Below are 12705 nucleotides of genomic sequence, written 5' to 3'. Positions count from 1 at the left end.
ATTAAGTTGTTTCAGCCCAGTATCTGATTTGTTTAGGAACTTCACGTTGTGACCATTCACAAAGTAAGGCATGGCATGCAAAGATCCAATCATAAAATCAGAGCTTAGTCATTGACAGTCAGCTGTTCAGATATTTTTACTGCTATTTTTTGTGAGGCTTTCAGTGAATCTGAAAATCAAGATTTGTCTCAGTCTTTCCAAATTTCAGCTGAAAAATCCAGCGAACAAATATCCTGTTCATTTGAGAGGAGAAAGGTTTTGATCCCCTGAGCTCATCCTACCAAGTAGGCTCATATGTTCTGATATTGCTACCTAGGATGCAGTCCAGAACAGAAAAAAACTCATCTCTGAGCACATACCCTGCAGGCTGATATGTACAGTCTGTTAGCAACAGTACTTGTTGTACTGCAAACCCATGAAGATTTCAGGAAACAAGGTCTGAGACTTCTTTGCAGGCAACTGTGCACAAATGGATGGATGATCTGGAGCAACTAGGCAGTTCTTGCGTGGGTGTAAATGCTTCCATGCTGGATTAACATTCTCTTTGCCTTGTCTCTGTTGCCAAAGTGTGCTACTCTCTTCTACCTCCTCCAGTCACATTCAAGCTATACACTACCTGGACCTCAGATAGCATCTTCTATTAAAATAAACCAGAATCAAGCTTGTGGTGGAAGTTAGGACTGCTAAGGAAGAAGCAAGAGGTTATAGGTACACTGATTAGCCTTTTATTCACTGAAGGCTGTTCATTGGGTTTTTTATTCAATGAAGGTTTGAATGAGAGAAGCAAGGGGGTCTTCGCAGAGCAGCTGTGCTCTAAAAGACATATGTGTTCGGGATCAATCACTACCTGCAGGGCAAGCCATACTCACACATGATAGTTCAAAACACACCTAAGATGGGTGTTTGCACCCACACATCTCCAATAGTGCCAACTCCCCTGGGAAATGTGACTTTAAAACATGCTTTCAGAAGTCAATCATAATGACAGAAATAGTTCTTTGGAAGAAAACAGTACCTTGCTATGATAGGATGCAAGCATTCAGAAGCCATAGAAATTTTTATCAGCCCTGATGGTAAGAAAGGGTTAGTGGAGAGCAAAGAAGAAAGGTCAGGTTCTCTGACTGCGTGAGAGGGTACAATTACTCCTACTGGAAGAGTCAAGTCTTCTTACTTGGTTCCTCTACTTTCTTCTCACTTTTTCATGGTGATCTAGTCTGATGCATTGGATTTAGAGCTTGAAAGCATTTTGGCTGGCCTCTCTGTTTCTGTTACCCTATTTCCACCTCTCACAGTTGCCTCTTGAATAAGAAGGACTGTAGGCATCTCCTGCTCTTCTTGTCCAAGCACATCCCTGAAAAATAGAGTTTTCTCTTTAAGGAATTTATTTTTAATCTAAGCAAATTATGTATGTCATCCAGGAGGCTCCAAAGAATAATGCTGCCTAATGAACAAACCACTGAGGCTTCTGTGGCTTAGGAGGTCATAAGTCTTACAGAGAAAGTTGGGTGGGAGGGGAGAGTAGGAATTTCCAGGCTAGAATTTGTCAATTGCCACAATCCAGAGACGGCATCAATGAAAAGGCAGCCTAGATGAGCAATTCTCTGTGACGTGATGCTTGCAGACCTCATCTGTTGGCAAGGCTATTCCAAAATGCACAGTCTATATCAAGGATAGGACATGAGCAGAGTGACTGAGGCTTTGTTATTTCTCTGTAGTGTGCTTTTACCCTGTGTGGACCAAGTAAAAAAACTTTTTACCCTCCACGTGTAGTAAAACCCTTCTAGCAAGAGCAATCCAATTGCCTCAGTGAGATGCAATGTTTAATTCTCTGCTAATTAGATTGTAAAACTGCATTTGATAACCCTGGTATCTGGGAGCCTACCATAGGGTCTGGTTCATTTCACAGTAGCAAGAACTGGTTCAAGTCTGCTGTGGAAAGGGGAGGGGTAAGCATTGATGAGCTTTCTGCAAAGTAAAATTAGAGGGGAGGAGGGAAGAGATTATGTCTTTTCTGATATTTATTACTTTTGTCCTGCACATTGCCAAAACCTGAAACAAACTGAAAAATTGCAGTGGAAAAATAAATCTCCCAAGAAGAAGCACAAGCAGAAAACTGTAGAAAGAAAACAGCTGAAATCAAAACATTTATTTTAAATGCATATAAAAACTTTGCTTGTCTGATAGGGGAGACTGTAATGTTTTCCTCTTATGTCATCCTAGAGAGATTTTCAAGCTTATTGTGTTTGCAAGTAAAACTGTAACCCACACTAAGCAGCTGGGCCTATCTCAGGCGATCCCATTAGCAGTCAGTCAAAAATACGCTGTTATTAAATTGCTGGAGTAAATCAGCCATGTGTCTCTAGAAAGCTAACTAGGTTTGTCAGCAAGTTGGATGAGTCCAGAGAAGAGAATTGGGGCTGACGTTGGGCCAGAACCTGATATTGCTCACAGTATTCTCACTCAGGCATAAGTCCTCTAGCATTACCAGGGATGCAGTTGAGATGGGTATCTGGCACCTAGTCAGAGGTGGTTCAGTCAGGAATGTGGGGCTATTAAACTGGAATGCAGCTTGTGCTGGGCCACAGAGCCTAGTGTGACTGTGCTTCTATTTTTGTTTCTTCCTGCCTATGCTTTGATTCTCTGGAAGCCCCAAAACTAACCAAAGTCATCACTCTAAGGCCAATCATTCTCCCTTCTTTCTTTCTTCTATATGTTGAGGGGCTAACTCAGATTCAGTAAGTACTACCAAAGGCTTCTTGAATATCATACAATCATAGAATGGTTTGGGTTGGAAGGAACCTTTAAGATCACCTAGTTCCAACCCCTCTGCTATAGGCAGGAACACATCCCTCTAGATCAGGTTGCTCAAAGTCCCATCCAGCCTGGCCTTTAATGCCTCCAGGGAGTGAGCATCCACAGCCTTGCTGGGTAACCTGTTCAAACACAGATTTGATCCACATTAAGTTATGATCTGATAGAAGTTCATTCTTAGGTATTAAATAAATTAAAAAGTTTTAGCCTCATTCAAGTAGACCTCACAAAACCCATCATAACAGCTGAAAAAGAAGAGAATATCAACTGCAGAAAGATGGCTGCTGTTCTGCTAGAGAAATTGCTACTAGATGCTGTCCTGCGTGTCCTGTAGTATGCTGAGGCATACTGGAAGTTTACTGACAGCTTATAGAACTCTTTTCATTTTTGTAACAGCAGTGCACAGCTTCCAGATGGACAGAATCCATCTACCTCTGTCTTATCTTCCACATCTATCATCTACCTCTATGACTTATCTTCTACATACTCTTCCTTGCGAAGGGAAAAGGCCCTTGAGGACTTGCCATGCACATCACAAAGGAGTCACTGTCCTGCTGGGTTCTACGCAGATACATCTACCTTCCATAATTCATGGTAATCCAAAGCATAGTCTTTGGAGCCAGCTCTTCAGAAAGGACATACCTGCACTGCTTTATCACCCCCGAGGCTGTTATGACCAAGACCAGAGAAACATCACTGGTGTTTTTTCCCTGTTATGCAGAGCAGTTGGAAAAAGCAGGACACTGCAGTCCCTCTATATTGTCCCTGTATGGTATTCATTCATTTTAACCAGTGGGTAGGGATGTAACTCCACTCTATCTGAAGGGACCCATGCAAGAAGCAGAAGCGGTGTAGCCTGGAGCTGAGAGATCTGCATGCTCAAGCAGTTGTAGCAGCATTAGGCATGTCTCTGTTGTTCTAGTGAGATATTCCTACTGATTTAAGAGCCTGAGGGCATCTTTCAGTGCACACAGCTTAACAGCTAGTAAGCAATTAACTCCAAGCTGAAGAATGAAAAAGTAACAAAGTCAACCAAAGGACTTCCCTATGGCCAGTAAAGAGACACAGAAATTGCTTAACCTATCACCTAAAATAAAATGACCTTAAAGTAAGTCTGATAATGTTTGGTTGCTTTGCAAGAAATGCCACTATTTGGTGTTAATCCGACTTTCTTTCTCAGAAAGACAGTGGTTATGAAACTTAGGGTACGCCTTTTATTCTCAGGCTCATAAACATTACCGGGATCCTCATTCTCCAGTTGACTAAAGAGAGACCAAGAAGAATAAATAGTTTTGGAAACAAGAAAGCATGTGGGACATCCCAAAATTCAGACATGAATTTAGCTTGAGAAAGATTTTCTGTGTCAGCTAAGCATTCATTTCTGCCATTTTTTTCCAGTGTTATCCTTTCTCTGAGATCAAATGAAGCATGCTATGAAAATACTTTATTCTGTATTGTGATACCACCACAAAGCTCTGTGGACTCTCCTTACTGAAGGATTTAATATGTAGTACTATTGTAAGTCCAAAGCAATGCCAACAGCTTGACTTCCAATTTTCACATGCAAAAAGAACTGAGTTGAAGCCCCTACTGCCAAGAAATACAAAGCACAGGTAAAATCAGTAGCTCTAAATGATCAGAGAGAAATCACCTACTTGTCAACAGCAGGAATGAAGTAATCAGTGTATTAATTTTGTCCAGAAAGTGAAAGATTGCTGTGTGATGTCACTTGGCCTTTTCCAAACAGCGAAGGATAGAATGAAGTTTCCCAGTTCCAGAGGCAAAATGGGATATTTACACAGGAGGAGCAATAAGCTAATTAAGAGCTTTTTTTACTGCAGAACAAATAGCAATCCCCTCTGCTCTAGGGCATAATGAAGTATTGTCAAGTCAGTAATTGCATTGATGGAGTGGTTAAACTTGTGCTTCCTGTGGTGAAGGAATGACAGACCAGTAACTTAAAGAAGCATAAAGCAGGGATTGATGTGAAATTTATAGAAAGTAATGAATGCTGGGGAGGAGGAAGCTGACAAATTGGGCTCTATCCTGACTGATCATAAAAGAACATCAGGACAGTAAAAAAGGCAAAAGAAATGTGATTTTCAAATGGTTTAAAGGGAGCTCAGATCACGCACATACATTAGAGATCAAGAGCATAGAAGGGTTAAAGATTTAAAGAAAGTATGGGAAACATCCACAGTTACAACACAGAATCGGTTGTATTCGGACAGGATTTCAGGAGGTGTTATAAGCTCTCACGTTCATGAAGGGTGTTTAATTTGGCAGCAAGATGGTTTCAGTTGTCAGAGATATGGAGCATAACACTCCTCCCAGTGCCATGCCACTCAGCATATAGTCAGCCAAGGCTGGCCTTTCTTAAGAGCATCCAGCATCTGATGGGGTTAGACACAATTGGGCTGTTCTTGGAACAGCATCATTTCCTAAGTCCTTTGGAAATATCTTTGCATTGCAGACAGGGATAAAAGATTTCAGGTTTACAAACGATGCAAGAGGAGCAGAAAACATTTCCAGGAAATAATGGTTTATAAAAGCTAGCGGAGTCTCAGTGGCATTGCTGTAATACATTATTCACTGTGATTAGCTGACTGTTAAGGACTACCTGCTGACTCTTTCTGCTCAATACTTTTATTTCTCTTCCCTTTGCTGATCCTTCATGCTTTTTGGATTATGGACTTGGCTGTAAACTGAACCAGTCTTCAGGTCATGGCGGGTTCAACTCATTTTATAGTGCAGTAATTCAGTCTTGGTTTAGTGTTTGGAAATGTGGTACACTGGAGAGGGAGACATATATAAAGTGAAGTTCCTTACCCTGCTCTTTCTTCTCGTGGAAGAGGCTGTTCACTCCATTTCCTTACATAAGATCCAGACCTGCAACCACTGAAGAGCAGCGATAGTTTTTAAGACCTTCCCTTGCTGAGAAGGACTTATCCCATGCCTGTTATGCAGGAAACCATTTTCTCTGTAGCAACATTTTTTGCTGCTGCTTGTCTCTCTTTGGAATGCCTACCATCCAGCACCAGGCTCTTCTTTTTCCTTCCTGCTCCCACCTTTTCTTCCTCCCTCAGCACCTGCCTCAGCCTGGATGCGGCACTGCACTGTGCCTGATAGTTGTGAACAGATGAATAAATCAAATCAGAGCACACTGGGATGGAAAGCAGGATTTTGTCCCCGAGGCAGAAGACAGGCAGGGTTTGGTCAGACACATCACCAAGCATTCATTCATTGAGTTTCTCTGGCAGCAGCACTAGCTTAAGTGACCTTCGCTCTCCTACCCTATCCCAGTCCTGCTACCACTGTTCACTTCCTCTTCTTCTTCATTCACGCTGGTCTAATAGTGTGGCCAGGAAGGAGACTGCCCCAGAGAAGTGATCAAAGCTCAACGTATCTCAGCCAAAAAGAAAATAGTCGCTTTTAACATTGATCGATTCTCAAACTCGTTCACCATCTGGTCCACAGTAATCAACATTGGCACAACTGTAGTAGCTGAGTATGGGTGTAGGCTGCACAAATCACAGCCACATAAACCAGAGAAAGAAATCTCTATTAAACTACACAGTAATGTTGTGGAACTAGATAAGGGCTTCACAGCTCAGAACAAGATGGGAAGAGTTTGGCTCCATGGACTTTGTCGTGGTTCAATCTCAATGAACTAACAGCTACATACAGGTCATAATCACCACTTTCTTTCACATATAAGCTAATAAAAGCTTGGTTCAGAGTCTCTGCCAAACAGGGACAGTTAAGGAGACTATGCAGGGAAAGCAACTTTTTAAAATGCATTAACTAATCACAGAATAGTCAAGCTCAGCATCTATCTATTATTTAGGTAAACAAGTAGCTTGTTCATCTTTAACACCTGTAAACACTAATACATAGTCTAGGGCATCACAATCTTGTGTTATTTTGGGTGGTTCATTACACATATACTGTGGTGATACTGTCAGACATAAAGCCCCAGGGTTTTCTGCAAGAATCTACATTCACTACAGGCTACAGCATGACACTTTATTCCTTGATGCAGCCAAGTCAAGCCCATGACTACCACTAAATACAGGAGGAGTCCCATCGAAATAAAACTTGCTTGCTCTAAGTGCTGGGTTGTATTCAGGTTTTAAAAGGATAATTCTCTATAAAAGCAGCAGCGAAGTCTTGAATGATTCTGCAGCACACAGCAGCAACTTCAACAAGATGCAAGGATGAATCACTCTGACTGCACAAAGTGAAACAAATTGGACTTCAGCACTCTGGATTTAGGGTGGAGATTTGAAGCAAGACTGAATCTTCCTCGACCACATGAGCTTGGCTTTGAAGTGGTGGCAGGCTTCTCATGTGCCCCACCATCTCCAGGACTTGTCACTCCAAAAGCCTGAGTATTTTTAGTAGCAGGTGAAACCAAGCAAGGGCCCTATTCACTGGCTATGAATATGAGGCATCTTTAAATAAGTGGCCTGGGCAGCAGGCTCAGAAGGTTGTTCATTTCAACCCACAGCTGCATGCATGTTGTGTGGCCTTATTTACAGACACCCTGTGTCACAGGCACGTTTTCAGTCACATAACCCAACAAGCATGTGCATCATCATTGCATGACTGGGCATGGGATGGGATTTCCTGTTCTGGTCTAAAGATAGATGTGCTTCAGTCATGCCACTACAGCAGGCAAAAGGATCTTCAGGAAAGAAAATGGCAGGAATGGTTTGTGGTGGTATACATCATTATAGTGAGCCATAGCTGACTCGTGTGCTGTAACTTGGGCATCCTTTGTGTAATACATAGAAATACAGTGTTAGAATCTTCAGTGCAGAATGACTGTCACTTTGATTTGCTTGTAGAGGAGAAAAAGGAGAAAATTTAATGTATAAAAATCAGAAATACATATATATTGATTTAGAATTTTTCAGGCACCCAGAATGTTGACAGCAATGCAATACCTAACAGCATTTGACAAATATATGTGCATTGAAGATGGATTCAGTCACGGATCTAAACCCAAAGTCTGGTTTCCCAGTCTGTATACAGTTATAAACACAAATATTGAGTTACATTATGTAGACAAATAATGTTTTGTCCAAATGACAGCTCTTCCCTCTGTGAGCTGATGCTTTACTGTCTCTCTGAGCCAGTAAAGCACTTTGAAATCTAATAGGGAATTGTCGCTTCATAATGGAAATAAATGCAGAATGGTGATTATATAGATACAGATGCAATTTCTGTTTGGTCAAGCTCGAAACGTTTGTTGGTGGGGTGTGGTCCCATGAGAACAGCACACAGAAAGAATGATCTCAAACTGAACTAGAAACTGTTCAGCAGAAAAAGAGCCCCGCAGCCAAAGGGGAAGTAATTAGATAGTGAGCTGGGGTTGTTGACAGACCACCAAAAGGCCTGCTTAGCCAAGCCACTCTCTCATTCCATGGGGAAAGGGAGGACAGCAAGCCTCTGGAAAGATCATTGATGGGTTCTTTTTTCCCACATCAAATCACACAGGAAACCTCATAATTTTTTTTTGTTCTAGGAAAAAGAGAAAAAAAAAAAGGCCCAAACTAATTGAAATACAGGAATGAATGGAAAGCATGGAAGGATAGAGGGCTAAGTTACAGTACAGCAGCATCCTCACCTCATGACCTGTGGGGCACCCTCAGCAGAGGGTCAGGCTAATTCACAGGTGACAGCCCATGAAAATCTCATGGTAAATCTGTCCCTGAAACAAGATCCCATTTGTTTGAGCTGAGTTAGTGCTGCCTGTATCAAATCCTTCTTCTAACTAACTAGTTTGACAGAGATATGATTGATGGGAGCAGGGTTGGCTTGGCAGAACACAAACCCATGCATGAAAACCATGGCCCCACTGAAACAACTGGGACAAAACTGCCATTGACTTTGATGGAGCTGTGATTTTCGTGGAGTTTAAAGCCAGAAAGAGACTGCTTATAACCTCCACCCTGACCTCCCGCATAACTCAGCCCCTAGAATTTTGGTTGCTGGTTTGTTCAGAGGAGGAAATCAGATATCCACAGACGAATTTTTTTGTTGTGTTTGTTTCATCCTTAAACTGAACAACAAAAAGACTTGGGAGTCTGTAGCTGCACTCATGCAAGCTGTGTGAAAATACTGCCATTGTTTAGTTATTGTTTAGCGCCAGTTTTATTATCGGGATGTCATCCAGGGTTGTGACTCTTGCCCATAGTGTAGGTGAGTCAAGGGGTTGCATTTGGGCTGTTAGAAAGTAAGTCACGTTATTTCCTTGCCTTTCCTTGAAGCCTCTCAGAGCACCCAGTCATCTAGGTGCATTAAGAGGGATGTTTGTTCCTTCTGCATACTATGATTTAACAAGGAATTAATCATTCAAGAAGCTGCGAAACTGGAAGGGCTGGGAGATGCCATATGAGACCAACAGCAATCACAGTTGGTCACTTATTAAATGCTTAGAATCAAAGAAAAATATAGGACAAAGAGCTCGACCTCCCACTCAGAATTAGGCCAGCTTCAAAATCAGGTCAAGTTACTCACAGCTCTACAGTACTGGCCATATTTTGCTTTTTTCTTCATATATCTGGTTAGAATTTCTGTTGCTACAACCTCTGCCTGTTGCCTCTTTTCTTGCCACTGAGGAACTCTGACGAATGTCTGGCTCCATTTCATTAGTAACTCCCCTTTGGTCACCAAAGACAGCAGAAAAACAGCAGATAGATCCTCCATAGACTTCTGCAGATGAATTGATTTGAAACAGCTACCAGGCTTGATATCTGAAACTACCAAGTTGAATAACCCCACACTACTTCTGCCTTATCTCAGGTGCTTCAGGGCAAAACATACACATAGAAAAGGGAAAAAGACACCACATATTTGGGCATTAACATCTGATTCTCAATGAAACCTTCCAGTCCTTGAAGGAGCTTACAAGCAGGAGTGGGACTGACTTGTTGCATGGTCTGATAGTGATAGGACAAGGGGGAATGACTTTAAACTAAAAGAGGGAAGATTTCAGTTAGACATTAAAATGAAATTTTTTACTCAGAAGGTGGTGAGGCACTGGCACAGCTGCCCAGAGAAGCTGTGGATGCCCCATCCCTGGAGGTGCTCAAGGCCAGGCTGGATGGGACCCTGGGCAGCCTGAGCTGGCAGCTGGCAATCGTGCTCATGGCAGGAGTCTTAGAACTAGATGATTTTTTTGCTCCCCCTCCAACCTAAGCATTCTGTGATGATGTGATGATTAATGGGCACCAAGCACCTTTGCTGCCCTTCGGTGGTGCTCTCTGTTTTGTTACTATCAAGAGTTACAGGGTGACACGGGAGCCAGCAACAGCTTCATTACTGCTAGGAATTCCCAACTGCATGGATGGTCCCCCTTTTGAGTGTGCAAACAAGGCTTCCTGAGCACAGCCCATTGCTTAGCACAGATTACCTGAGCTCCCTACACATCAGCAAAGTCCCAGTCACCCAGGCATGAGCAACCAACACAGCAAGGCTCCTTTATGCTCATTCAAAAAACACGCTCCCTTCTTTATCAGGAGCCTCTGGCATTCCTCAAATGCTCTCACAATGACCCTACCTCCTGCTGCGTGCAAACTCCACCACACCACCCCACAGCCAATAAAAAAGGTAAAAAAAAAAAAACTTCTTCAGACTCATATGGCTGAAACGGATGCAGATCCCTGGGCCTCCTCTCCTCCAGGCTCAGCTTAATTAGGGAGCAGCTAGCAAACCACAACTGTGCTCACAAAAGAAGCTTGCGTCTGAAGGGCTTTGACTGCAGCTCTTTGTAACTAGTCGTAAACATCTGGTGGCTGGCGAGCTTGCCTGCCTCTTGGAAAGGGTTTCCAAAGACAGAATTCCTGTAGCTTGCACCTGAATTCTCCACAGTGCACTGTATACCACTCCGATCCCTCCCCTGGCTCTTTTTCTCAGCTGCCAGCTTTGCAAAAAAGAAAAGCCATTTCTGGCACTGCTTTCTGCATCGTAGCCCCCCACCCACTCCAAACATTTGAAACGGTATGTTCTGACAGGGAACAATTGTTCCCCAGGTTTCCCTTGCATGTCAGCAGTTTGATAAGCAGTCTTGCAAATTCAAGTGATAGATCTGGTTCCGGCTCTATTGGCAGGATGAATCAGAGCCTGCAGTGCAGACTCCCTGACTCAGAGGAGGAAATAAGGGTAACGCTTTTCTTCTCCTTCAGCAGGCCCTTTCCCATTCACGCGCATGTATGCATGAGTGTGCAGCTGTGCTCTGAAGCCGATCTCAGGGAGACTTCCTTAAGCATCTGTTGAAGGCTGAATGATCTCATGTGCAGCTTGTAATGATGGCAACTAGCAAAAATTGTTCCCATCTGAAAGCTACCCAGTGCTGCATGATCCAAAACGAGCTGCTGACCTCAGAAGAGATCCCAGTGGACAAGTCACCACATCATAGAAGCTCACTCTGCCGCAAGCACCACTAATTGTCCCTTTGTCTGCAGGCTCCAAGTGAGAGCAGCTTCTAAAGGGCAAGGGAACTGTGCTTGTATTACTGAGTGGCTTTCTCCTAAGCCTCATTTCCAGTGTGTCTGGGGACTTCTTGTCCCTGTCCCTGCCGTGATGTCCCTTTGGTCAGGTGAAGGACAGAACTGTGGTTGTCTGTATCAACGTGAAGTCACCCCTAATACACTTCCAAGCACAGAACTGTTGTTTTCCATCTCAACAATACAACTCCCACACAAAACCAAACTCAGCCTCTGTGCAGGAAAAAGCAAATCTGCCATGAACGTGGATGCTCTGGTTGAAGTAACCCCAAAAGTGGCACTCCAACACCTGCATGTTTCTGTTCAAAGAATCACAGAATGACCCGGGTTGGAAGGGACCTCAAGGATCATGTAGTTCCAACCCCCCTGCCTGGCAGGGCCACCAAACATACACCTTTACTAGATCAGGTTGCCCAGGGCCCCGTCCAACACCTCCAAGGACGGGGCATCCACAACCTCCCTGGGCAGCCTGTTCCAGGGCCTAACCACTCTCCTAGTGAGAACTTCCCCCTAACATCCAACCTAAATCTTCCCTCTTTTAACTTAAAACCATTTCCCCATGTCCTGCTATTGTAGCTGTTGTAGCTGCATGTCCAGAAGACAGCACTGAAATTATGACCAGCTCACTGCTGTGGTTCTTATTCCCCAGTGAAGGTTGTAAGCACCAGTGTGGTAAAAGGATCTTGATGGGTAAAAATTATGCTTCCATTTAAGACCCGCTAATGGCACCTTGTGCATCTGTCACTGAATTAACAACATCAATTTGAAACCATACGTAAGCCAGGCAACTGGTTGAAGGGAACAGCTTGCTTACATTAGGAAGGCTGGATGAAGAGAGAAATTAGGCGCTGTTTCTCCTGAGAGGTTGTGATCAGCTAATAAGGAAGCAGATACTTCCTTGTGGGTATTCACTTCTTTGCAGACTGTATCCCCTGTGTGTAAGAGGGTCAGACCTCTCAGGTCAATATGGGCAAAATAAGTGGGAGGCTGCAGCATAATATCTGAGCAGCAAAGAGAGAGCTACAGCAATGGTTAAAACACACATATATGTCCTAAAGAGTTGTGCTATGTTAAAAAAGACCCAAATTTGAGCTGTAAAGCCACATTTACACCCTCTTGGAGCAGCAGCCAGGGCCACATGGGGCACCCCGGGGCACTAGAAACAGCATCGGCGCCTGCACTTGGCTGGCTGAAAGCTTCCCCAGAGCTGCTGTGTTTGGACAGTTGGAATTAATCATGGGAGGGAAACATAGCTGCACTTAATGAGCTGAGCACTGCGAGCTTCGTTAGCAGAGAGGACAGAATAAAGCAGCGTAAGTACATAGGGGACAGTTCCAGACAGAGGAGAATGGGTTGCACAGGCATCTCATCTACCTGAGTT

The 12705-nt window shown here is 43.4% G+C and overlaps 1 protein-coding gene across 11 annotated transcripts in view; it reads left to right on the top strand.

The window, feature by feature from the left end:
• FRMD4A (FERM domain containing 4A) overlaps window positions 1–12705 on the top strand; it is a 326160-nt gene that overhangs the window by 276488 nt on the left and 36967 nt on the right. The gene's annotated exons all lie outside the window — the stretch shown is intronic.

Source organism: Coturnix japonica, chromosome 1 (assembly GCF_054131305.1).
Source record: "Coturnix japonica strain WE chromosome 1, WE-NBRP24, whole genome shotgun sequence".
NCBI classification, from domain to species: Eukaryota; Metazoa; Chordata; class Aves; order Galliformes; family Phasianidae; genus Coturnix; species Coturnix japonica.
This window is presented reverse-complemented; position numbering and strand designations above follow the sequence as displayed.